Source organism: Hyperolius riggenbachi, chromosome 4, assembly GCF_040937935.1.
Source record: "Hyperolius riggenbachi isolate aHypRig1 chromosome 4, aHypRig1.pri, whole genome shotgun sequence".
Classification (NCBI taxonomy): Eukaryota; Metazoa; Chordata; class Amphibia; order Anura; family Hyperoliidae; genus Hyperolius; species Hyperolius riggenbachi.
In genome coordinates, this window is record NC_090649.1 from 375,382,460 (window position 1) to 375,406,524 (window position 24,065).

At 45.1% G+C, this 24,065-nt stretch overlaps 1 protein-coding gene across 2 annotated transcripts in view; it reads left to right on the forward strand.

Annotated features, from left to right (window-relative positions):
- The first annotated feature begins 1,916 nt into the window (after window positions 1-1,916).
- Window positions 1,917-24,065, forward strand: part of RGS17 (regulator of G protein signaling 17) — a 141,590-nt gene continuing 119,441 nt past the window's right edge. For both annotated transcript variants that reach the window (XM_068279558.1, XM_068279559.1), the window contains exon 1: window positions 1,917-2,089. The gene's annotated coding sequence lies outside the window, so the exon portion shown is untranslated. The remainder of the gene's footprint in view (window positions 2,090-24,065) is intronic.

The following is a 24,065-nucleotide window of genomic DNA, read 5'->3' on the forward strand; positions in this document are numbered from 1 at the left end:
CCGCCAGCCAGGCCACAGCATTACTGCCAGGCCTTTCAGCCCACACATCATCCCCAATCCAGCCAAAATCAGTATTGCCAGGCACAGCAGCCAGTACAGGAGAATTCAGAAGCCAGGTGAGAGGTGTCTACTATATTAAGGGGGCATTCTGCCTATTTATGTGAAATGCTGTCTATTTATGTGCCTCATGACTGCTGAATTTGTCTTGTTGGGGGGCCTCATGATTGCTGAATTTGTCTTGTTGGGGGCCTTATGATTTGTTGAGGGCCTCATGATTGCTGAATTTGTCTTGTTGGAGCCTCACGATTGCTGAATTTGTCATGTTGGAGGCCTCATGATTGCTGAATTTGTCTTGTTGGGGCCTCACGATTGCTGAATTTGTCATGTTGGGGGCCTCATGATTGCTGAATTTGTCTTGATAGGGGCCTCATGATTGCTGAATTTGTCTTGTTGGGGGTCACATGATTGCTAACTGCGAGACTATGGGAAAAGCTGAATCATCATCACATGAGACAATAGCATTAAACCTACTTTTTTAGCTTTTTAAAACAGAAAATAAAACTGGGAGGTTCTAAAAAAAAAATGAATATTTTTTTCAGGAGTAGGATGGATTAAATTGTTTATCTTCACAGTTTATTTTCAACTTGGATTTTCCATAATGTTCATGTATGAGTTAAAACGCTTGTAAAGTATTTTGTTTAAATTGCTGTTGCCACTAGGGGGCCCAGTGATTTCTAGTTATGCCCCTGACTACTACCTAAACTGGGGACACCTATAGACCTGGCTACTTATACTGTACTTAGAGGGGTGTGGGAATGTTGGGGTGGAGGGTCCTGGAGGAATGTTTGGGTGGGAGGTCCGAGGTCCGTGGGGTTGGAAGGTCGTGTGGGGGGGGGGGGGGGCATAAACACTTTTTGCTATGGGGCCCAGTCATTTCTAGCTACTCCCCTGTGGCGCACCAAAACCTGCCAAGGACAACCACAGTGCCAGAGTTGCAAGAAGGGGACGGGGAACAGTGTGTTAAGGATTACTACTACGGTGGCGTAGTGGCTAGCTCTCTCGCCTTGCAGCGCTGGGTCCCTGGTTCGAATCCCAGCCAGGGCACTATCTGCAAAGAGTTTGTATGTTCTCTCCGTGTCTGCGTGGGTTTCCTCCGGGCACTCCGGTTTCCTCCCATATTCCAAAAACATACGGATAAGTTAATTGGCTCCCCTAAAAATTGGCCCTAGACTACAGTACTTACACTACATAATATAGATATATGGCAATGGTAGGGATTAGATTGTGAGCTCCTTTGAGGGACAGTTAGTGACAAGATATAAATATATATATATATATATACACTGTACAGCGCTGCGTAATATGTTGGCGCTATATAAATACTAAATAATAATAATAATAATAAATTCAAAGCATCTATAGAAGTGATTGCCTCTGCTAAGCGCTTCTCCTTGCCTAATTCACCTACCCTATAAAAGACACAAGACACACTCACCAATCAAGTTATATTGCATTTACTAGTACTGTAGTGTATCTCTCATTTTGTCATATTTGATCATCAGAGATGGATGCCATACTTGGTGTAGTCTAGCAATGATTTCATCACAGTAGATCACATTGCCCCTGTCCCTGTTGCTTCATCTGACAAGCATCGCAGCAAATCACTGCTATAAAGATCGCTTCTGGTGCTGAAGACTCACGAAGAATAGACTATAGCAACAAAGCCCTCCCACACTGGCTACCTAACTCCAGGGAGCCTTGGAAGAAACCTGCAGCAGCACTGCAGAAGTGTTTTGAATGGAGAGGATGTGTAGAAATGGTTGTAACCTTCTAGCAGAGGATGTTCTGCTGCTCCCCTGCTGCTGAGCCGCGCATGTGCAGATTATCCGTGCTCCCCCTCCTTGCCTCCTCTCACACTCTATCACTCCCTCTATCTTCTATGCTTCTCCCTCTCTCTTCCTCTATTCCTGCTGGCTGGGTGCTGAAGTTGGGCGGATGGCAGCAATACACCTCGGCTAGAGAGCAGCAGAGCTTGTGGATAAGCTCCTCAGCAGACAGCAGCTGCAGCAGCCCCGTCCACAGCCAGTGGGTGAGTGTACAGCTGAATTCCCCCACCCCCCTCCTCCTAGCCCCCCTTCCTTGTCATTCCCTTCCACCTTTACCTCTGCCATCTCTTCTTTCCCATCATCCTAATACAGCAAAATATCTACTGTGCACCAAGTATTGGAAAGTGCAGGGGAAAATACATTACAGACAGTGGCAGGGAGTGCTTTGATATGAAGCACTGCAGCTGTGCTTATAGTCATCTGTTACATATAGCTCTATTTTCAATGAACATAATGGTTTGCAATGGTCATTGGCCCAGCCTGTGCTGTCATTAGTCTCTTTTCTTTTGATGATGTGTGTGCATATAGTGTGTTGTGGCATCTGGATTGTGCATTTGTCTGGTGGTGCAGTAGCTGGATCTGCTCTCCCAGCATCACACCAGATGAAGAGTAGATACTAGCAGCTGCCACAAATATGGGAGGGAGGGAGCCAGAAGAGAGGGGGCTAACAATCCCCATCATCAGGAAACATTATAAAAACGTGAGAACTGTAGGCGGTGGAGGAGGAGGAGGAGAGAAAGAAGCAGAAAAGGGAGGCGTGGATCTAGGAAGAAATAATATGGGGGGGGGGGGGGGGTCATAACTTGTACATACATATTGATACATATCTGTTTTAAGAAGGCAAAATCCTGCATTTTTATTAAGAGGGCTTTTTGGTCCTTTGTATCCCCTTACACACTCCTAGGAGTTCTGGATCACCATGAGCTTGCTGGGTAATCTGTGGTATTGATACATAGTGATGCATCCTTATTTCTGGTTTTGTATCCTGTGCTGTACAGCTGAACTTGCCATTGCCTTGCTGTGATCAACTAGTATTTTAACATGTTATGATCAATAATCTGTATATGCACCGCTCTCACGGTGAATTAAGGTCATTGTCGATTTCCTAGAGTATCACAAGGAGCTGGGGGAGGAGAGATGCATAGTATTTATGTCTTCTATAATGCATTGCTTCAAAGCCAGCAATTAAACTAGAGAAACGCCCACTAAATCTACTCGTCTCTGTTGGCAAATCCTTCTATGTTGGTTGCACATTGTGCATACATGTGTAAATATTGATAGATGTTTACTAATTAAGCTTGTGTGGCATCCTTCTTCAGGAATGAGCACAGCGTTGGCTGCTTGTGACATCAGAGATAACTGCTACAGTAAAGCAGTTCTCTGACACTTGAAGGCCAAAGAATTAATACTATGTATTATTTGTATTGATTCGTTCAAACATTGGTACAGTACATAGATCAGACTGCAGTCTTAAATGGGTGACCGTTGTCTGAGATGTGTTGCAGGAGATTTTAAATAAATACATTACCACAATGTAATACAATTTATTTTTTTTACTATTGGTAAATATGCATAATGTATTTGTCCATGAAGGAAAAGGCTATTTGCCTTTTGATGACTTTACATCTGCATTGCTGCGCTGCTTCCTATGGCAACTAAGCAGGTTTCCGTGTGGACTGAAAGACGATTTAGCATCAGTAGCTATGTGTCTCACGACTTGGTACATTGGTCTTTGCCAGGCTGCAGAAAGGTGACTATTAATGGTACAATTTTAAGCGAACAATCGTATTTTCGATAAGATAATTTAGAATGAAAAAAATGCAAATTTAAAAGATCCACAACATTAAAAAATTATTATTATTTAGTTATTATATATGACTGCCATCTTCTGCTGCGCTGTACAGAGGAAACACTCACAGACATGGGGAGAACATACAAACTCTGTGCAAATAGTGCCCTGGCTGGGTTTCAAACTCCGGACTCTGCAGGAGTGCTAACCACTACACCACCTTGCTGCCCAACTTGTGATCATATCTAATGCAGTTATGATTACAGTATATCTATGAAAAATCCGCCATGCGGAATAACCAATCTTTTAACTAAACTATTTATAATGCGATCGGTCAGAATCAATTGGGCACATCAGCTTATCTTTTTTCATACAATATGATTGAAATAATCTGATTGAATATATAGCCATTTACTAAAAATTGTATTGTTAATGGGTAAGGTATGGAGACTGTATGTAGGGAGGACACATAAAGTTTAAATAAACCAAGAGAAAAACGTAATGAATGTATAAACGTAAAGGAATATAGTACTTTTATCTTCGTTATCATAACTTTATAATAGACTAAAGCACACCTGATGTGAGATTTAACGTGTTAAATTAAATCAATCAGTGCTGTACTGTTAAGGGCCTCTTTCCACTAGCCACAGATCGTGGCCATTTTTTTTACGCATGTGATTTCAGTTGCAGAAATCAATAGGCTGCATCCAAAATTCCAAGCGGCCCCCCAAAAATCGTTGGTTGCATGGCTATAGCGATTCGACTGTGGGGTGCCGCGTCCTGTTCAGAAACTGACATGGCAACCAGAGCAGGATCATCCACCAGGCAACCTAGGCAGGGGCTTGGGGCCATGTAGGTGTCAAGGGGCCCACCTGCCACCTTCTCTGACCTCTATCCACTTCAGCTTACCAAACGGACCACTAGGGGGACCCAAATCGACTACCTTGCCTAGGGTTCCTTTACATCTTAATCCATCTCTGGTTGCACCCAGTGGAAATAGACCCTAAATGTCAGAACCCTTGATGTATTGTCTGTTTCCTCCTCTCTCCCTCCTGTTCCCTGTTATCGGATTGAAAATTAGTCACCTACCCAGCAGTCAAATCTGTGTCCAGGAGGGACTCTTCCTGTCTTGCTTCCTCCTCTCAGGCAACCAGAGCAGTGTGTGAGCTAATTTCTCCTAAATCTCTACCACAACCTGAAAAACATATGCAAGGTTTATAACTATGATTGTTACAGTGGCTTGCAAACGTATTCGGCCCCCATTGACGTTTTCCACATTTTGTCACATTACTGCCACAAACATGAATCAATTTTATTGGAATTCCATGTGAAAGACCAATACAAAGTGGTGTACACGTGAGAAGTGGAACGAAAATCATACATGATTCCAAACATTCTTTACTAATCAATGGGCCTGATTCACAAAGCGGTGCACCCTGGTGAAAACCCCTTTATCACGCCTAAACTCAGTTTAGGCATGATAAGTTTAGGTGTGATAAGTTTAGGTGTGATAAGTTTAGGCATGCTAAGTTTAGGTGTGATAAGTTTAGACACCAACTGCGTTAGCACCGCAGTGCACAGCTGATCAAAAGTTTTGCGCTAGCAAAATCTGGTGCACTTCGCATAGAGTTTAATGACGCTGCTTTGCATGCGGGACTTTGCGCGCTATCTACACTTATCTAAACTTATCACGCCTAAACTTATCACGCCTAAACTTATCACACCTAAACTTATCACACCTAAACTTATCACTCCTAAACTGGCTTTTCACCAGCGTGGTACAATGGTTATCACGCCTAAAGTCTCTAACTGGGTTAGCACCACTTTGTGAATCGAGCCCAATAACTGCAAAGTGGGGTGTGCGTAATTATTCAGTCCCCTTTGGTCTGAGTGCAGTCAGTTGCCCATAGACATTGCCTGATGAGTGCTAATGACTAAATAAAGTGCACCTGTGTGTAATTTAATGTCAGGACAAATACAGCTGCTCTGTGACGGCCTCAGAGGTTGTCTAAGAGAATATTGGGAGCAACAACACCATGAAGTCCAAAGAACACACCAGACAGGTCAGGGATAAAGTTATTGAGAAATGTAAAGCAGGCTTAGGCTACAAAAAGATTTCCAAAGCCTTGAACATCCCACGGAGCACTGTTCAAGCGATCATTCAGAAATGGAAGGAGTATGGCACAACTGTAAACCTACCAGGACAAGGCCGTCCACCTAAACTCACAGGCCGAACAAGGAGAGCGCTGATCAGAAATGCAGTCAAAAGGCCCATGGTGACTCTGGACGAGCTGCAGAGATCTACAGCTCAGGTGGTGGAATCTGTCCATAGGACAACTATTAGTCGTGCACTGCACAAAGTTGGCTCTTATGGAAAAGTGATAAGAAGAAAGCCATTGTTAACAGAAAAGCTAAGTCAGGTTTGCAGTCTGCCACAAGTTTTCCACAAGCCATGTGGGGGACACAGCAGACGTGGGAGAAGGTGCTCTGGTCGGATGAGACCAAAATGGAACTTTTTGGCCAAAATGCCAAATGTGTTGCAGAAAACTAACACTGCACATCACTCAGAACACACCATATCCACTGTCAAATATGGTGGTGGCAGCATCATGCTCTGGGGTTGCTTCTCTTCAGCAAGGACAGGGAAGCCGATCAAAGTTGATATGATGATGGATGGAGCCAAATACAGGGCAATCTTGGAAGAAAACCTCTTGGAGTCTGCAAAAGACTTGAAACTGGGGCGGAGGTTCACCTTCCAGCAGGACAACGACCCTAAAGATAAAGCCAGGGCAACAATGGAATGGTTTAAAACAAAACATATCCATGTGTTAGAATGGCCCAGTCATAGTCCACATCTAAATCCAATCGAGAAGCTGTGGCAAGATCTGAAAACTGCTGTTCACAAACGCTGTCCATCTAATCTGACTGAGCTTGAGCTGTTTTGCAAAGAAGAATGGGCAAGAATTTCAGTCTCTAGATGTGCAAAGCTGGCAGAGACATACCCTAAAAGACTGGCAGCTGTAATTGCAGCAAAAGGTGGTTCTACAAAGTATTGACTCAGGGGGCTGAATAATTACGCACACCCCACTTTGCAGTTATTGATTTGTAAAAAATGTTTGGAATCATGTATGATTTTCTCACAGGCACACCACTTTGTATTGGTCTTTCACGTGGAATTACAATAAAATTAATTCATGTTTGTGGCAGTAATGTGACAAAATGTGAAAAACTTCGGGGGGGTCGAATACTTTTGCAAGCCACTGTATGTAACCGCCACTCTTTGAAGCAACAATGTGCATGTTATTCTCATGCAGCCTAAGCGGTATTGTACTAATTTTAAAATGAACCTTAACTGTATGTAAAAAAAAAAAAAAAAAAGTTTAACTTACCTGGGCTTCCACCAGCCCTGTGCCCATGGGACAAACCAATCCTTGGGTCACTAGCAGCGCCCTACTTTCGTTTTGATCCGCGGCCCTGGTCCGAGGCAGACAGCTGGCATAGCTGAGAGATCAAATTACAGTTGTGATTAGTTGAAATTAGTGTTGGGCGAACACCTGGATGTTCGGGTTCGGGCCGAACAGGCCGAACATGGGCCAGATGTTCGGCATGTTCGGACCGAACCCCGAACTCAATGGAAGTCAATGGGACCCCCGAACATGCCCGTTTTGGGGGCCCTATGGGGTAGCAGGCATAAGGGGGGAGCATGCCCCCGATCGCGGGGGAGGTCGGAAATTCCCCCCACCCCCTCCGCTAGCGCTCCCCCCTCTGCCCGCTTCCCCATAAAAAAAGTTTAATGCAAGTTAAATAGTACCGGTGGCTGACAGTGGAGTGAGGAGGAGGAGTCCGAGTAGGAGAGTGACGCGTTGAGGCCGGGCAGCGGGCGGTTCAGCGGTAGTACCCTTGTGGTACTTCCGCCCTTTCTCTGACCTCACGTCCTCTGCATACGAGGGTACGCGTCACGCGTCCCCTCGTATGCGTCATCACGTAGAGGACGTGAGGTCAGAGAAAGGGCGGTACTATTTAACTTGCATTAAACTTTTTTTATGCGGAAGCGGGCAGAGGGGGGAGCGCTAGCGGAGGGGGTGGGGGGAATTTCCGACACCCCCCCCCCCCCCCGCGATCGCGGCATTCTCCCCCCTTATGCCTGCAACCCCATAGGGGGGCCCTGTTCGGCCGGCCATTGAGCAGTTCGGGCGAACCCGAACAGTTTGGCCGAACACCATTAGGTGTTCGGCCGAACTCGAACATCACCCGAACAGGGTGAAGTTCTGCAGAACCCGAACAGTGGCGAACACTGTTCGCCCAACACTAGTTGAAATTAGGCTTAACTCTCTAAATACATACAGGGTGCACTTCTCTATGTTTTCCTTCTGTCCTGTGCAAAAGTGCAGGTCCACTTTAACCACTTGCCGACCGCCCACTACCTATGGGCGTCGGCAAAGTGGCACCCCCTGGACCACCTAATGCCGATCGGCGCTGGCACCTGGGGGACTGAATAGCCGGGGGTTAGGCTCCGCCCACCCGCCCACCAATTAGCATAGCTGGGGTGTTGTTAACCCTCGATCTGCCGCTACAAAGTGTATTATACAGGCTGCCTATCGTGGTGGTCGCAGTGATTGAGGGACCACCAGGGTAGAAGGCAGCTGTGTATGTATGCACCCAAGCACACTGATCCTGCCCCCCCCTGCCCCCAGATCGCCCACAGCACCCCTCAGACTCCCCCCCCCCCCCCTGATCACCCCCTCAGACCACTGTTTGCACCCAATCACCGCCCTAATCACCCATCAATCACCCCCTGTCACTATCTGTCAACGCTATATTTTAGATCAGGTCCTAAACTGCCCCCTGGGGGCTCCTGATCACCCCCCCCACCCCCTCAGATCCTCCCCAGAACACCCCCCCCCCCCCTGTGTACTGTATACATCTTTTCTCCCCTGTAATCACCTACTGATCACCTGTCAATCACCCCCTGTCGCCACCTGTCACTGCCACCCATCAGATCAGACCCTAACCTGTCCCTTGCGGGCACCTGATCACCCGCCCACACCCTCAGATCGCCCTCAGACCCCCCCTGATCACCTTGCTTGTGCATTGCTTGCATCTATTCTCCCCTCTAATAACACCCTGATCACCTATCAATCACCCCGTCACCCCCTGTCACCACCTGTCACTGCTACCCATCAGATCAGACCCTAACCTGCTACTTGCGGGCACCCAAACACCTGCCCACACCCTCAGATCGCCCTCAGACCAGCCCCCCCCCCGATCACCTCCCCAGTGCATTATTTACATCTGTTCTCCCCTCTAATCACCCACTGCTCACCCATCAATCACCCCCTGTCACCACCTGTCACTGCTACCCATCAGATCAGACCATAATCTGCCCCTTGCGGGCACCCAATTACCCGCCCACACCCTCAGATCGCCCTCAGACCCCCCCCCCCCCCCCCCGATCACCCCTCCCTCCCCCAGTGCATTGCTTGCATCTATTCCCCACTCTAATCACACCCTGAGACACCCATCAATCACTGTCACTACCTTTTACCCCCTAGCACACCTACCCATCAGATCAGCCCCTAATTTGCCCCGTGTGGGCTCCTGATCACTCGGCCAAACCCTCAGATCCCCCTCAGACCCCCTTCCGATCACCTCCCCAGTGCATTGATTGCATATATTCTCCCCTCTAATCACCCCCTGAGACACCCATCAATCACCTCCTGTCACCACCTGTCACCCCCTAGCACTCCTATCCATCAGTTCAGGCCCTAATCTCCCCCCTGTGGGCTTCTGATCACCCGGCCAAACCCTCACCCGCCCCACCACAGTGACAGAATTTTTTTTCCTGATCACTGCTGGTCTCTAAGACTTAATTGTGGCTGAGACCAACCGTTATGCCACACAATACGCAACCGCCAATCCAAGAAGCTACCATGGCCATCCTTTTCGGTGGAAACCACTCCAAGTTTCCGAATGTAACATTTTTTGGGGCCTTCTCCTTAACATGGGTCTAGTAAAAAAGAATGTATTGTGGTCTTATTGGTCTACGCACTCAATACATCACATGCCCATGTTCTCTGCTGCCATGTGCAGGTCACGATTTGAGAACATCCTGCGCTTCCTGCACTTTAGTGCCAATACAACCTGTCATCTAAGAGGCCACCCTGCTTATGACCGGTTGCACAAAATTCAGCCCCTCATAGACCACCTGTCATCAAAATTTGCAGATGCTTATACCCCTGAACAGTCATTTTGAGGCATTTGGTTTCTAGACTACTCCTCATGATTTTGGGTCCCTAAAATGCCTGGGCAGTATAGGAACCCCACACATGACCCCATTTTAGAAAGAAGACACCCCAAGGTATTCCGTTAGGTGTATGATGAGTTCATAGAAGATTTTATTTTTCGTCACACGTTTATCTCTATAAATGGACAATTGTGTGTAAAAAAAATCAAAAAATTGTCATTTACAGAGATATTTCTCCCACCCAGCATGGGTATGTGTAAAAATACACCCCAAAACACACTATACTACTTCTCCTGAGTACAGCAATTCCACATGTGTGACACTTTTTTGCAGCCTAGGTGCGCTAAGAGGCCCAACGTCCCATGAGTACCTTTAAGATTTCACGGGTCATTTTGAGGCATTTGGTTTCTAGACTACTCCTCACGGTTTAGGGCCCCTAAAATGCCAGGGCAGTAATGGAACCCCACAAGTGACCCCATTTTAGAAAGAAGACACCCAAAGGTATTCTGTTAGGAGTATGGTGAGTTCATAGAAGATTTTATTTTTTGTCACAACAAGTTAGTGGAAAATGACACTTTAAGAAAAAAAAAAAACAATACAAATCAATTTCCGCTAACTTATGACAAAAAATCTTCTATGAACTCACCATACTCCTAACGGAATACCTTGGGGTGTCTTCTTTCTAAAATTGGGTATTTGTGGGGTTCCTATACAGCCCTGGCATTTTAGGGGCACTATTTCTCCTGAGTGCGGCGATACCACGTGTGACACTTTTTTGCAGCCTAGGTGCGCTAAGGGGCCCAAAGTCCTAGGAGCACCTTTAGGCTTTACAGGGTTGCTTACAATTTACCACCCCCCAAAATGCCAGGACAGTAAACACACCCCACAAATGACCCCATTTTGAAAAGTAGACACCCCAAAGTATTCAGAGAGGGGCATGGTGAGTCCATGGCAGATTTAATTTTTTTTTTTTTTGTCACAAGTTAGCAGAAATGGAAACTTTTTTTTATTTTATTTTTTTGTCACTTGTGACAAAAAAATAAAATCTTCTATGAACTCACCATGCCTCTTAGTGAATACTTTGGGATGTCTTCTTTGCAAAATGTGGTCATTTGGGGGGTATTTATACTATCCTGGAATTCTAGCACCTCATGAAACATGACAGGTGCTCAGAAAAGTCAGAGATGCTTCAAAATGGAAAAATTCACTTTTTGCACCATAGTTTGTAAACGCTATAACTTTTACCCAAACCAATAAATATACACTTATTGAATTTTTTTTATCAAAGACATGTAGCACAATAAATTTGGACAAAAATGTATGTAGAAATTTTACTTTATTTGAAAAATGTCAGCACAGAAAGTTAAAAAAATAATTTTTTGACAAAATTCATGTCTTCTTTGATGAATATAATAAAAACTAAAAATCACAGCAGCAATCAAATAGCACCAAAAGAAAGCTGTATTAGTGACAAGAAAAGGAGGTAAAATTAATTTAGATAGTAGGTTGTATGACCGAGCAATAAACCGTTAAAGCTGCAGTGGTCTGAATGGAAAAAAGTGTCTGGTCCCTAAAGGAGAACTGTAGTGAGAGGTATATGGAGGCTGCCATATTGATTTCCTTTTAAGCAATGCCAGCTACCTGGCAGCCCTGTTGAGCTATCTGCCTACAGAATCATACCAGAAACAAGCATGCAGCTAATCTTGTCAGATCTGACAAAAACAGAAACACCTGATCTGCTGCATGCTTGTTCAGGGTCTAAGGCAAAAAGTATTGGAGGCAGATGATCAGCAGGATAGCCAGGCAACTGGCATTGCTTAAAGGTAAATCAATATGGCAGCCTCTATATACCTCTCACTACAGTTCTCCTTTAAGGGGTTTTAAGACTGCAGTCCTTAAGTGGTTAAGGGATTTACAATTGGACACCTCATGACTCGACTTAAAGATGCTGCAAGGTGTGTACATGAAGTGGAATAATGGGTAAACTATGGCATCCAATCCTGGTGTAAATGTTTGGTGTATGAATAAAAACAATTGTCTATTAATTTTAAGAATATTTTAAGAATTCAAAGTCTATTACAGTCAGATATCCAAAGTGTATCCACATATCCACTAGTGTTGTATGTTGTTTAGTTCTGTGATCAGCAGACACTACTTGCAGCACCTTTACACAACCAGTGGTAGAACCACTACAATAAATTGCTCTGAAAAACAAGATGTATGTTTTCAATGTTATTTTGCCATGGGGGAATTCGCATGGGATGCCCATGAGCAGTGTTGCTTGCAAATTTTTGCCGGTCATTTTCACATGCTATATTCGATTTTAAAAAAATTGTCTGTATTTTTACATTTACACGGTTTTTGCAAAAATGCAAACAGATCAATATTTTTACCGCAAAAAAAGCGTAAAAACACGGAAAACTATATTTTTACCATGAAAATCTTTACCGTGAAACCATGAAAAATCAATATTTTACTCTGCAACCAAATCTATTTCCGATGGCATTTATGCCTGAAAATTTAATTTTATATTATATTTGTGAAAATGAATGTGAAAACAATATTGGCATTTTCGCTCATCACTGCCCATGAGATGCTGAAAAGTGTGTGTAGTATGTTGACCATCAAACAACTATGTACAGTACACGTACTTTGTACAACTTTACCATACACTTTACATATTTGGCTGCAATAGACTTTGATTTTTTTTTTAAGTTACTACTTCATCATGATGTAATTTATTATGTCTCAGTTCTTTTATGTGAAACCTTAACAAAAAAAAATTCTTGCGGCACCCGCGTCATGTGCCACAAACTGATAAATCTGTTATTCACAAATATTGTGCATCCTGAACTAAAAAGAACATGGAGATTGCCACTAAAGCCTTGTATGCATGCCTTGGGCAAAATCTAGCATGTGTGTCAGCGTCCCTGAACCCCCATGTTGCATCCGCATGTGATCTGCTTGGTGTATTTGTCTCAGCTGAGCACAGACTGAGGGAGTTGATTCTGCCCGGCCAAAGGCCTTGTAAGTGTGTACAAAGTTTAATACTGTATATGCCACCTTTTTCTGTATCCCCAAAACTTGCAGCATGTCTATTAACTGAAGGACAAACCCACAAGGGCTGTGGCATTTGTATAGTAAAACATAAGTTTGCCTTCTTAAAACAGAAGGTATTTACAGTACAAAACTCAGCCTCCTGCATTATACAATACAAACCTAGACTTAAAATAAAACTACAGTCAAAACGTACCCCCTGCCCTAATAGATCAGCCACACTCTCAGAAGTTCTCAGAACAAAGATTTAAAAGTGTCTGAAAGGGTTGATAGGCTTACTTTCATTTTCCACGGAAGTCTTATCAGTATTCAGCAGTATCAGTTTTCAGCAGTAAGCTCTGCAGGTTGCTTGGAGTTCTTTCGTCTCTGACTGCTGGAGATAAGGTTAATTTAGGGCCCGTTTCCACTAGTAGCATTGCTATGCGGAAACCGCTCCGCATCGCAAGGAAACTGCAACCAATTGATGTCATTGGATTTACCTACGCGGTCCGGTGCGATGTGGTCCGGTGCCATGCTATGCGGGGGAAATTATGGATAGCATGCTGCAGTTTTACACAGCACGCGTCTGAGCCCCCATAGCCACCGACAGGAAGCCGCATGACGACCCATCCAGTTGGACGGATGGCAACCAGAACTACTTGCAGGGGATGCGAGGCGATACGGGGATCGCCTCGCATCCACTACGCTAGTGGAAAAGGGCCCTTATGACAGGGAGATCTCTTGTGGTAGCTACACAGATTGTAATTGTATTTTCCTGACTTCAAAGCTCTCTGAATAAACTGGATATTACATTATTTTGCAAGATGGCTGCTTCCAGTATGCTAAAACTGATGGGGGGGAGGGTTGTCATTTTCACAAAGCTTTGGACCAAAGATGGTGGGATAACGAGACAGGCAATGAGGAGTTGGGTGACAGGTTTTAATTGTTTGATATGCCACACTGTAGTTTTGCTTTGGCCTTTTCGCTACCCAGCACTCAATCCCAAACTGAACCTCTAGTGACCAAGAAAGTATTAATATATTTCAAGGCAGACAGAAAGCTCATTAAAGGCTCCCTAAACTGTGTTTTCTACAAGCATAAAGCACTTACAATTAAAATATAATAGCTTGCGCTTAATACAACATGATTATTCTGTCAAAATTAATAGAATTAATATTTTCATGTAAAATCCACTCAAATGTTATTTGGGGTTACAAAAATGGCAAAATCCCCTGCATTCTCACTAAATATAAATTAAAAGATTGAGCTTAGTTAATACAGAAATAGAATATATCAGTGATGTAGCAATAGAACATGCAGCGGTTGCTACTGCACTTGGGGCCCCAAGACCAGAGCGGCCCACCAGGGATTACCATGTAATCTGGATGGCGCAAAGGGCTACACAATACTACTATCTGGGTTGGGGTGTAGGGCACACATGGCCAGTGTCAGACTGGTAGGTGGAAAAACTGAGGAAATCCACCTGCTGGCCAAGCAGCAGTAACCATGTGTTATTACTCCCAATAGAAACCTGCAGCAAGTCTTCACTGTGAGCAGCAATACCTGATTACTGCTGCTTGGCCAGCAAGTGGATTTCCTCAGCTTTTCCAGCTCCCAGTCTGACACTGCACATGGCTACTTAACCTCCCTGGCGGTAACCCTGAGCTACACTTGGGGTAGCCGCCGCAGAGGGATGCCCCGGGAGGGATTTTTTGCATGAAAGTTGTTGTAGCCTTTGTAGCTAGCACTTCGCTAGCTACTATTGTTCCCCAAGTCCCTCCACTCTTTTTTGATCGCCCTCGATCGCCGCTGTTATACATATCCCCCCCTATCCCACGATGGCGCAGCCTCTCCAATCAGCCCCAGGCTTCACTATGGAGAGGATCGGGATTGCGCATGACGTCGATGACGTCAGATGTCATGTTCGATCGTCGCCATAGCGACGACTGAAGCTCATTGGGGAGGCTGCAGCTCTCGCGGGATCGCGGCTAGGTAACGTATAGCGGCGGCAATGGGGGGATTCAGAAGGGTGCGGGGGGACCTGGGGGACAATGATAGCTAGCCTAGTGCTAGCTACAAGGGCTACAACAACTTAAATTCTAAAAACCCCTCCCGCGGACACAGCCTCAGAAACTACGTACCGCCAGGGAGGTTAATGCTATTATCTGTGTGTGGTGACGAGGTACACAGGGTTACCTAATATTACTATCCAGGCTGGGGGTCACGCAGGGTTACTAAATACTACAGGCATCTGGGCTGAGGGGCATACAGAGCTACATATTACTATAATCTGGGCTGGGAGGCATACAAGACTACCTAATACTACTAACTTGGCTGGTAGGGGCACACAGGTCTACATAATACCTACTATCTGGGCTGGGGGCATACAGAGCTACATATTACTATAATCTGGGCTGGGAAGCATACAAGACTTCCTAATACTACTAACTTGGGTGGTGGGGGCACACAGGTCTACATAATACCTACTATCTGGGCTGGGGGCAAACAGAGCTACTTAATACTATTATGTTGTTGTTGTAGCAGTGTGAGTGGGGGGGGGGGGGAGGAGGGGGTGCACTGGGCTATCTCATACTACAATCTGAGCTGAGGTGCATAATACTACAATCTGGGCTGAGGGGCACACAGGGCTGAATAATACTACAATCTGGGCTAAGGGGGCACACAGGGCTGTTTAATACTACAATCTGGGCTGAGGGGCACACAGGGCTACATAATACTACAATCTGGGTTGAGGGGCACACAGGGCTGTATAATACTACAATCTGGGCTGAGGGGCACACAGGGTTGCATAATACTACAATCTGGGCTGGGGGTACACAGGGTTGCATAATACTACAATCTGGGCTGAGGGGCACACAGGGCTGTATAATACTACAATCTGGGCTGGGGGTACACAGGGTTGCATAATACTACAATCTGGGCTGAGGGGCACACAGGGCTGTATAATACTACAATCTGGGCTGAGGGGCACACAGGGCTACATAATACTACAATCTGGGCTGGGGGCACACAGGGCTACATAATACCCCATTCTGGGTTGGGGCACACAGGGCTACATAATACCACAATCTAGGTTGGAGAGCTCACAAGGTTACATAATACTACTATCTGAGCTGAGGCCACACAGAGTTACTTATTATTGCTATAATCTGGGCTGAGGGGCACACAGGGCTGTATAATACAACAATCTGGGCTGAGGGGCACACAGGGCTGTATAATACAACAATCTGGGCTGAGGTGCATAATACTACAATCTGGGCTGAGGGCACACAGGGCTGTATAATACAACAATCTGGGCTGAGGTGCATAATACTACAATCTGGGCTGAGGGCACACAGGGCTGTATAATACAACAATCTGGGCTGAGGTGCATAATACTACAATCTGGGCTGAGGGGCACACAGGGCTGTATAATACAACAATCTGGGCTGAGGGCACACAGGGCTGTATAATACAACAATCTGGGCTGAGGTGCATAATACTACAATCTGGGCTGAGGGGCACACAGGGCTGTATAATACAACAATCTGGGCTGAGGGGCATAATACTACAATCTGGGCTGAGGGCACACAGGGCTGTATAATAGAACAATCTGGGCTGAGGGGCACACAGGTCTACATAATACTACAATCTGGGCTGAGAGGCACACAGGGCTACATAATACCCCATTCTGGGTTGGGGCACACAGGGCTACATAATACTACAATCTAGGTTGGAGAGCTCACAAGGTTACATAATATTACTATCTGAGCTGAGGCCACACAGAGTTACTTATTATTGCTATTATCTGGGCTGGGGGAACAGAGGGCTATCTAATACTACAATCTGGGTTGGGGGGCACACAGGGTTACATAATACTATAATCTGGGCTGAGGGGCTACCTTATATTACTATCTGGGCTGTGGTAGGCACACAGGGCTTCTTAATACAATTTTTCCAGGCAGGGGGCCACAGAGAGCTGTGTAACATTACACGCTGAAATGGGGACACACAGGGCTAAATAACATTACTATCTGTGTGTGTGTGTGTGGGGGGGGGGGGGGGGACAGGGCTGCTTAATACTACCAACAGGGCTACATAATACTATGTGGTCTGGGGGGAACATAGTGCTATTTAATACTGCTACCTGTGCTGGGAGGAGCTTATGATATCATTATACTGTCTTAGCTTGCAGGGGGGGGGGGGGGGGGTGCTCACAAGGCTGCTTAATACTGTCTAGGCTTGGGGGGCACCCAGAACTACCTAACACTATCATCTGGGCTGGGAGGCACAGAGAGCCGTTTAAAACTAATATTTGGGGCCTCATTTGGCGGCTTAATTCTATCTTGGTTACACACATGGGGGTATGATGCACTAAATGACTGTAAATCTGCCATGTGTAGACAGTGAGAGGCATGTTTACTGGTTTTTAGGCCATTTGAGTAGCATGCATTGCGCAACTAACGCAACCCACTGTACTTAAGTAATGTGTGCATTGCTACAGTAATGTGCTTTATGCAAATAGCATAACGTGTGCTACGATTATTATTATGAATATTGATTTATATAGCATCTTTCGTGGTGCTGTACTACATCGTATAGCATACAAAATAAGCAATACAACAATTAATACAACACAAGAGTGGAATACAGCGGATGCAGTGACTACAGATTTTTACACAGGGGTGGAAGGTATGCACACATATTACACAGCATTGTGAGACAAAAGGGGAAGGGAACCCTGGCCAAAAAGCCTTACAGTCAAAAGGTTTAAGAGGTAGGACAGTAGGTAAAGGGAAGCCATGTATGAGGTGGTAGAAATGATGATGATGCTTGCCTGAAGAGGTGAGTTTTCAGATTGCGCCTAAAAAGAGTAATAAGGCCTCGTTTCCATCTATGTGCTTCTGTCCGCTTTTCAGCAACATGTATCCATCTGTAACATTGATGTGCTGATAGAAAGCGGATAGAAGCGCACTAAGTGGAAACAAGGCCTAAGTGTGGGTGAGTGGCATATGTGTTGAGGGAAAGTGTTCCAGAGGATTGGAGAGGATCGAGAGAAGTGTTGTGAAAGTGAGAAGAGGTGACCAGAAAATAAGACAGGAGAGTATTATTAGTAGAGTGGAGATTGCGTAAAGGATTGTATCTGGAAATAAGTTGATTTAGATAGAAAGGAGCTAGGTTGTGGAGAGCTTTGAAGGGGAGAGTAAGGATTTGAAATTGTATCCTTTGTGTAACTGGCAGCCAGTGAAGGGACTGATGGGAGGGGGGGGGGGGGGGATTGGGCTGGATAATCGGGAGGAGAGGTGGATAAGTTGTGCAGCAGAGTTCATAATGGACTGTTGCAGGGTTAAATGATTGGTGGAGAGGCCACAGAGCAAAGAATTGCAATAGTCTAGTTGTGAAATAATCAGGGCATGCACTAGAAGTTTAGTAGTGTCCTGTGTAAGTAAAGGGCAGATACGGGAGATGTTTTTTTACCTTAGCTGTTTTTTTACCATAGCTGTGCACGTTACCCAAGTACCATGGGTTGTGCTAAGTGAGCAGCATCCCTACTCAAATGCTGTAAATAGCAGTAAACTTGCAGTGCTTTATTGCATTAAACCCCTAGTTACTAAATACTGTTATCTACGGGCTCATGTGGCTGCCTAATACTGCTATTTGGGATGGCACACATAGCTGCCTAATTCTTGTATCTGGGAGGCACATGATTACCGGTACTTAAATTTTCATATCTAGAGACAAAAGACAACTTAATCCTTGTATTTAGGTGACCTGGTTACTTAATTTATTTTATTTGGGAAAATATGGCTGCCTTATTATTGTATCTGGAGGCACTTGGCTACCTATTTTTTTGTGTTTAGGAGCACCTGGTTACTTAATTAATCTGGAAGCACATAACAAACTAATTTTTGTATCTGGGGGACACAGTGTTTTTTTTAATGTACATATCAGGATGCACTATGCTTAAAGGGAAGGTCCAGGCAAAATAAAAAAATAAGTTTCACTTACCTGGGGCTTCTACCAGCCCCATGCAGCCATCCTGTGCCCTCGTAGTCACTCACTGCTGCTCCAGTCCCCCACTGGCAGCTTGCCGACCTCGGAGGTCGGCGGGCCGCATTGCATACATTTTTACTCATTCCCGCTAGTGCAGGAACATTAACACATGCATTTTACGCGTTTAGTGGCGCCATGCGTAAATTTGTACGCATTGCACCACTAACACGTAAAAATGTATGTGTTAATGTTCCTGCACTAGCTGGAATGCGTAAAAATGTACGCAATGCGGCTCGCCGACCTCCGAGGTCGGCAAGCTGCCAGTGGGGGACTGGAGCAGCAGTGAGTGACTACGAGGGCACAGGTTGGCTGCATGGGGCTGGTAGAAGCCCCAGGTAAGTGAACTTCATTTTTTTATTTTGCTTGGACCTTCCCTTTAATTCTAGTATCTGTTGGTTACATAGATATTTCATTTTGGTTAATATCAGGGGCCACACAGCATAGATCTTTAATTTTGGTTAATATCAGGGGCCACACAGCTGTCTTATAACTAGAGATGGGCCGAATATCACATTTTAGGTTCGCGAATTTCGAATTTGAATCTCTGCAAAAGTTTGCAAATCTGTTGAATCTGTGAATCTCCATACATTTCAATGGGCAGGAGAATTTTAAAACTTACAAAGACTGTTTTTGGACATAAAAGTGATGCAAAGCTTTATTTCAAGGGGCCGAACACCTGGATGGGGTCATGCTGGGCGGGGATCCATGGCAAAAGTCCCATCAAAAATTACGGAGTTGACGCAGAGTCGTGTTTTAATCGCTAAAGGGCAGAAATCGCATTACATTCCTACATTGGTGGAATATAGTGGTGTAAAACATCCGGCGTGTGTACATGTCGATCAAGTAGTGTAAGGGTTACGCCCACTTCACACTGACAGATGAAACGCCACGTTTAACGCACCTCAGTCCGCAAACAATCGCAAAGACCTTTAGTGATTACGTCAGGTGAGCATATCTTTGTTTTTGCCAGTTGACACCTCCAGAACATAAATGTTAGTCCTCTCTGCTGCAATCTGTGGGCTTGATTCACAAAGTGGTGCTAACTGTTAGCACGCTTGTGAAAAGCCCCTCTTCACACCTAAAGTCAGTTTGGTCGCGCTTACTAGCACTCGCGTGCACAGTCCCGTGCGCAAAACTTTGCGTGCGCACGCCATAGTGCGCGTGAAGCGTTGCATCACGGTGCAACAAAAACGGCGCACCCGATGTGCCTTTAAGGTCACATTGGGTGCGACCTTAACGTCGCATAGTGCAATGTTAAGGTCGGACCCAATGCGACCTTATAGGCGCCGTTTTTGTTGCACCGCGATGCGACGTTTCGCGTGCACAGTGCGGTGTGCGCGCGCAAAGTTTTCACTGGTGCCTGCTAAGTACTTAGCACCCTAGTTAGCACGCCCAAAGCCTTTAGGCATGCTAACTAAGTTAGCACCGCATAGTGAATTAAGCCCTTTTTGTAGTGGTGTGTAGTAACCGCTGTGCTTGTGCGCACAATCATGGGAGTGCAGGCGAGCACAGTTTTCCAGCCTCTATAGTCAGGCTGAGGTAGTTCAATGACAGTTATGTAACCAAAAAACACTTATTCTGCACTGAGGCCTTATACAAAGGGCAGTAGTGGATAGTGGATACTAGACACCAGTAGTAGTGGTAAAGGATTATTGGGTTAGGGTCGGTGCACTACAAGTACCAATAGAGCAGACCTGTCTCCAACAGTACTGAGGTCTTATACAGGGCCAATAGTGGATACTAGATGCCAGTAGTGGTGTGAAAGATTACTGGGTTATGGTCGGTGCACTACTAGGACCAACAGACCTGTCTACTACACCATTGAGGTTTTACACGGGCCAGTTGATACTAGATGCCAGTAGTGGTGAGAAGGTTGGCTATGGTTGGTGCACTACTAGGACCAGCAGACCTGTCTCCAACAACTAACTCGTGGACTGGCCACAGAAGAGCAATACAATAGCAAGAAAAATAATGTATCAGCTCTAAGAAGGGCTTAGCTGTTCAGGACAATGTGGTAGCAGCAATAATCTGCACTGAGGACACCGAACACAGGCCTACCTAACTCTCTCCATGTCACAACACACTGTCCCTCATCTGCCTAGTACAGAAGACAAACACAGACTGCAAAATGGCTTATGTGCTGGCTTTCTGATAGGTGGAGGGGCGGTCCATGTGAGAAGGATAGCTGATTGGCTGCCATGTGCCTGCTGACTGTGAGGTAAGTGGTCAAAGTTTAGCTCAATGATGATGTATAGGGGGTGGGTCAAACACGTCATGTATTTGCCTGAGGCTGCAAACGCAAACACTCCTTATTCGCCATTAAAAATATGCCACGCGAATAGTTTGGCCCATCTATACTTATACCTGTAGTTTAGCCTGCAATGAAGTGCCAGACTGCCTCCGCAGCAGTATAATCCATTGTGGTTTCACATCATCCACAAGACTGAGATTTTCCAACATGCCTGAGTACCCTTTCAACCAGTAATTCAGGAAAGGGAGGCAGAGTGGCAAAGTCATTGGTCTGACTGGGGACCTGTATGATCTGAATCTGGCTTCACTTCTCTTTTCTGTTTTTTTTTTCTCTTTTATTAAAAAAAGCCAGCGCCCCAAGACTCTTTAACCCCTTGCCCCCCTTGCAAGCTGCTATGACCAGAATGGTTGAGCTGGGCAGTGTGGGGCTTCACCACCTGATCCATACCAGCCTGCATGGCTCATTACATGGCAGGACTCTACAGGAGAAGAGCATAAAGCCTTTCCCCTCCCAGAAAGCCCTAGTATTTGTCAAGGACCAGGGGCTCATCTTCACCCCATGCTCAGAGAGGTGGATGTAATTACTCACATGCATGTAGGGGTAGGTCCTGTGAGGGACTTATGATGAGAGGAGGTTATGGGACAAAATGAAATGTACAGTTGTTATGGATTTCTTATGTAAACAGGGGTTGGACATTATTGAGTTCAGAAGATGCACATGGATGGTACCCTAACCCTATCCTTGAAGCATTACTAGTTGGGCTGGGATTACCATTCATTGCACAACTCACATTCTTGTGGGGTTTACCTACTCATTACTAAAAGAGCTAATTTTCAGTTATACCATCAGTATATTGACCCTAATGGGAGATTCATTTTTCTTTACTATAGTTTATACAATATCCCTCTGCTTATCCAGGCCTTTTATGTTCTACCGCCCTTTTAGATCCAGGTTGTTGTTAAAAAGGGTATGTAATTTGCTGCAAAATATCCCTCATTTCCCTCAGTGTGGTTAAGAGATTTTAATTATGTGATCTACCCACATCGTGATAAATTCCCTCTTTCTGCCCCTCTTCTTGATACTTCTCGGGGCACCTAGCTGCTTCACCTACTACATAGTATATTATTGGCGGATACCTGGGAGCACTCCTATCTCTGTACTCCAGCATTTTTCTGATATTCCTTCACCCATCACACACTCTCTCGATTAGACTATATTTTAGTGGGTACATCTTTATTTCCACACCTGCAGAATGTAACATATCTTTCACCCATTTTACCTGGCCATTCACCCTGTAAGGTGGTGCTGAACTGGAAGTTACCGCCTAGGTCTCCCTCTTGGCGGATTCACCCATTTTGGCTCGCTAAGGTTAGCGCCCAGATAGACTTAGACAGGAGATCTGTAGCCTTCTTTGATCAACAGGCCGACACAGCGCAGTTTACATCTACATGGTCAGTAGTATTCAAAATGCATATCAAAGATATATTTAAAGAAATTAAGACTATTAAGGTTAGGACTGGGACTGCTGCCATTGAAAAGTGAGTGCTGGAGGACCTGCTTTTGGCAGAGACGGAATTAACCAGGGATCCTTCTGTCTCTAACACTTCGGTGTACTGATCTAAATTGACTGATTACGAGCAAATCCTCACAACCAAAGCTAATAGGAAGGTCCTATTTTCTAAACAGCAGATATATGCAGACAGAGAACAGTGCGGGTCTCTGCTTGCTAAAATTTCCACGTATGTTCAGCCTCTTAAAGTTATCACACAAATTCTTGCGAAATGTGGTACTGCGTTCCCTGCTCCTGGCTTGATCCTCCGGTGCTTTGTGGATTTCTATAAGGAGTTGTATTCCAAACATACAGTTAGACCTGCAGCTGAAATTCATCAGTATATAGATGCCCTTCCCTTGCCATGACTTACTCAGGATTATTCCATGATTAGGGGGGCACTCACAACGGAATATGAAACTGCTGTTGCCTCTTCCAAATCACCCAGGCCTGATGGTATTCCCATAGAGCTCAACAAGTCTCACAATACCACCTAGACCCCCAAACTAATGCAGTTACTGTATACATATCCATTTGAAATGGCGGACTTCTCTATTCAATGTGAGAAGCACCAATTACTCTGGTTTTGAAGCCGGGTAAAGACCCACAACTCTGTAGTTCCCATTCTCTGATCTCTCTGCTACAGACTAACACCAACATTTTTGCAAAAATGTTAACCTTAGACTCAACCGTGCAACCACCCATTTAATCCATTCCGACCAAACGGAATTTATTCCTGGTAGGTCCACTGCTAGAAATCTTAGACAACTGAGTTATAACCTCCAGTCTGAGCATGATATGGTGGGGACCAGGGTGGTGGTCTCTTTGGATGGCAAAAAGGCCTTTGACAGAGTAGAATTGGACTATCTGCTGGCAGTCCTCAGGATTTGGCACAAACTTCATAAGCTGGGTAAAGTTACTCTGCAAGGGTCCTATTGCATGGATACTGGTTGATGGATGGGCAGGGGGGCTAGGCAGTGGTGTCCTCTTTCACCATTACTCTTCGCCCTGGCCATAGAACCTTTGGCTGTACAATTGCGGATGGATAAGGGAATATGTGGTCTCCAGCATTTGGGTTTGTTGGAAAAAGGGGCTATTTTTGTACTAATAAACCTGATGTGTTAAGCACACACAAAAAAAAACAACTAATTTTTTACCCATTTATTTATTTCCCCTGGTTGAACTTGATGGACGGATGTCTTTTTTTCAACCAAACGAACTATGTAACGATGAGATCATGTACAGTAGTGTTTCTA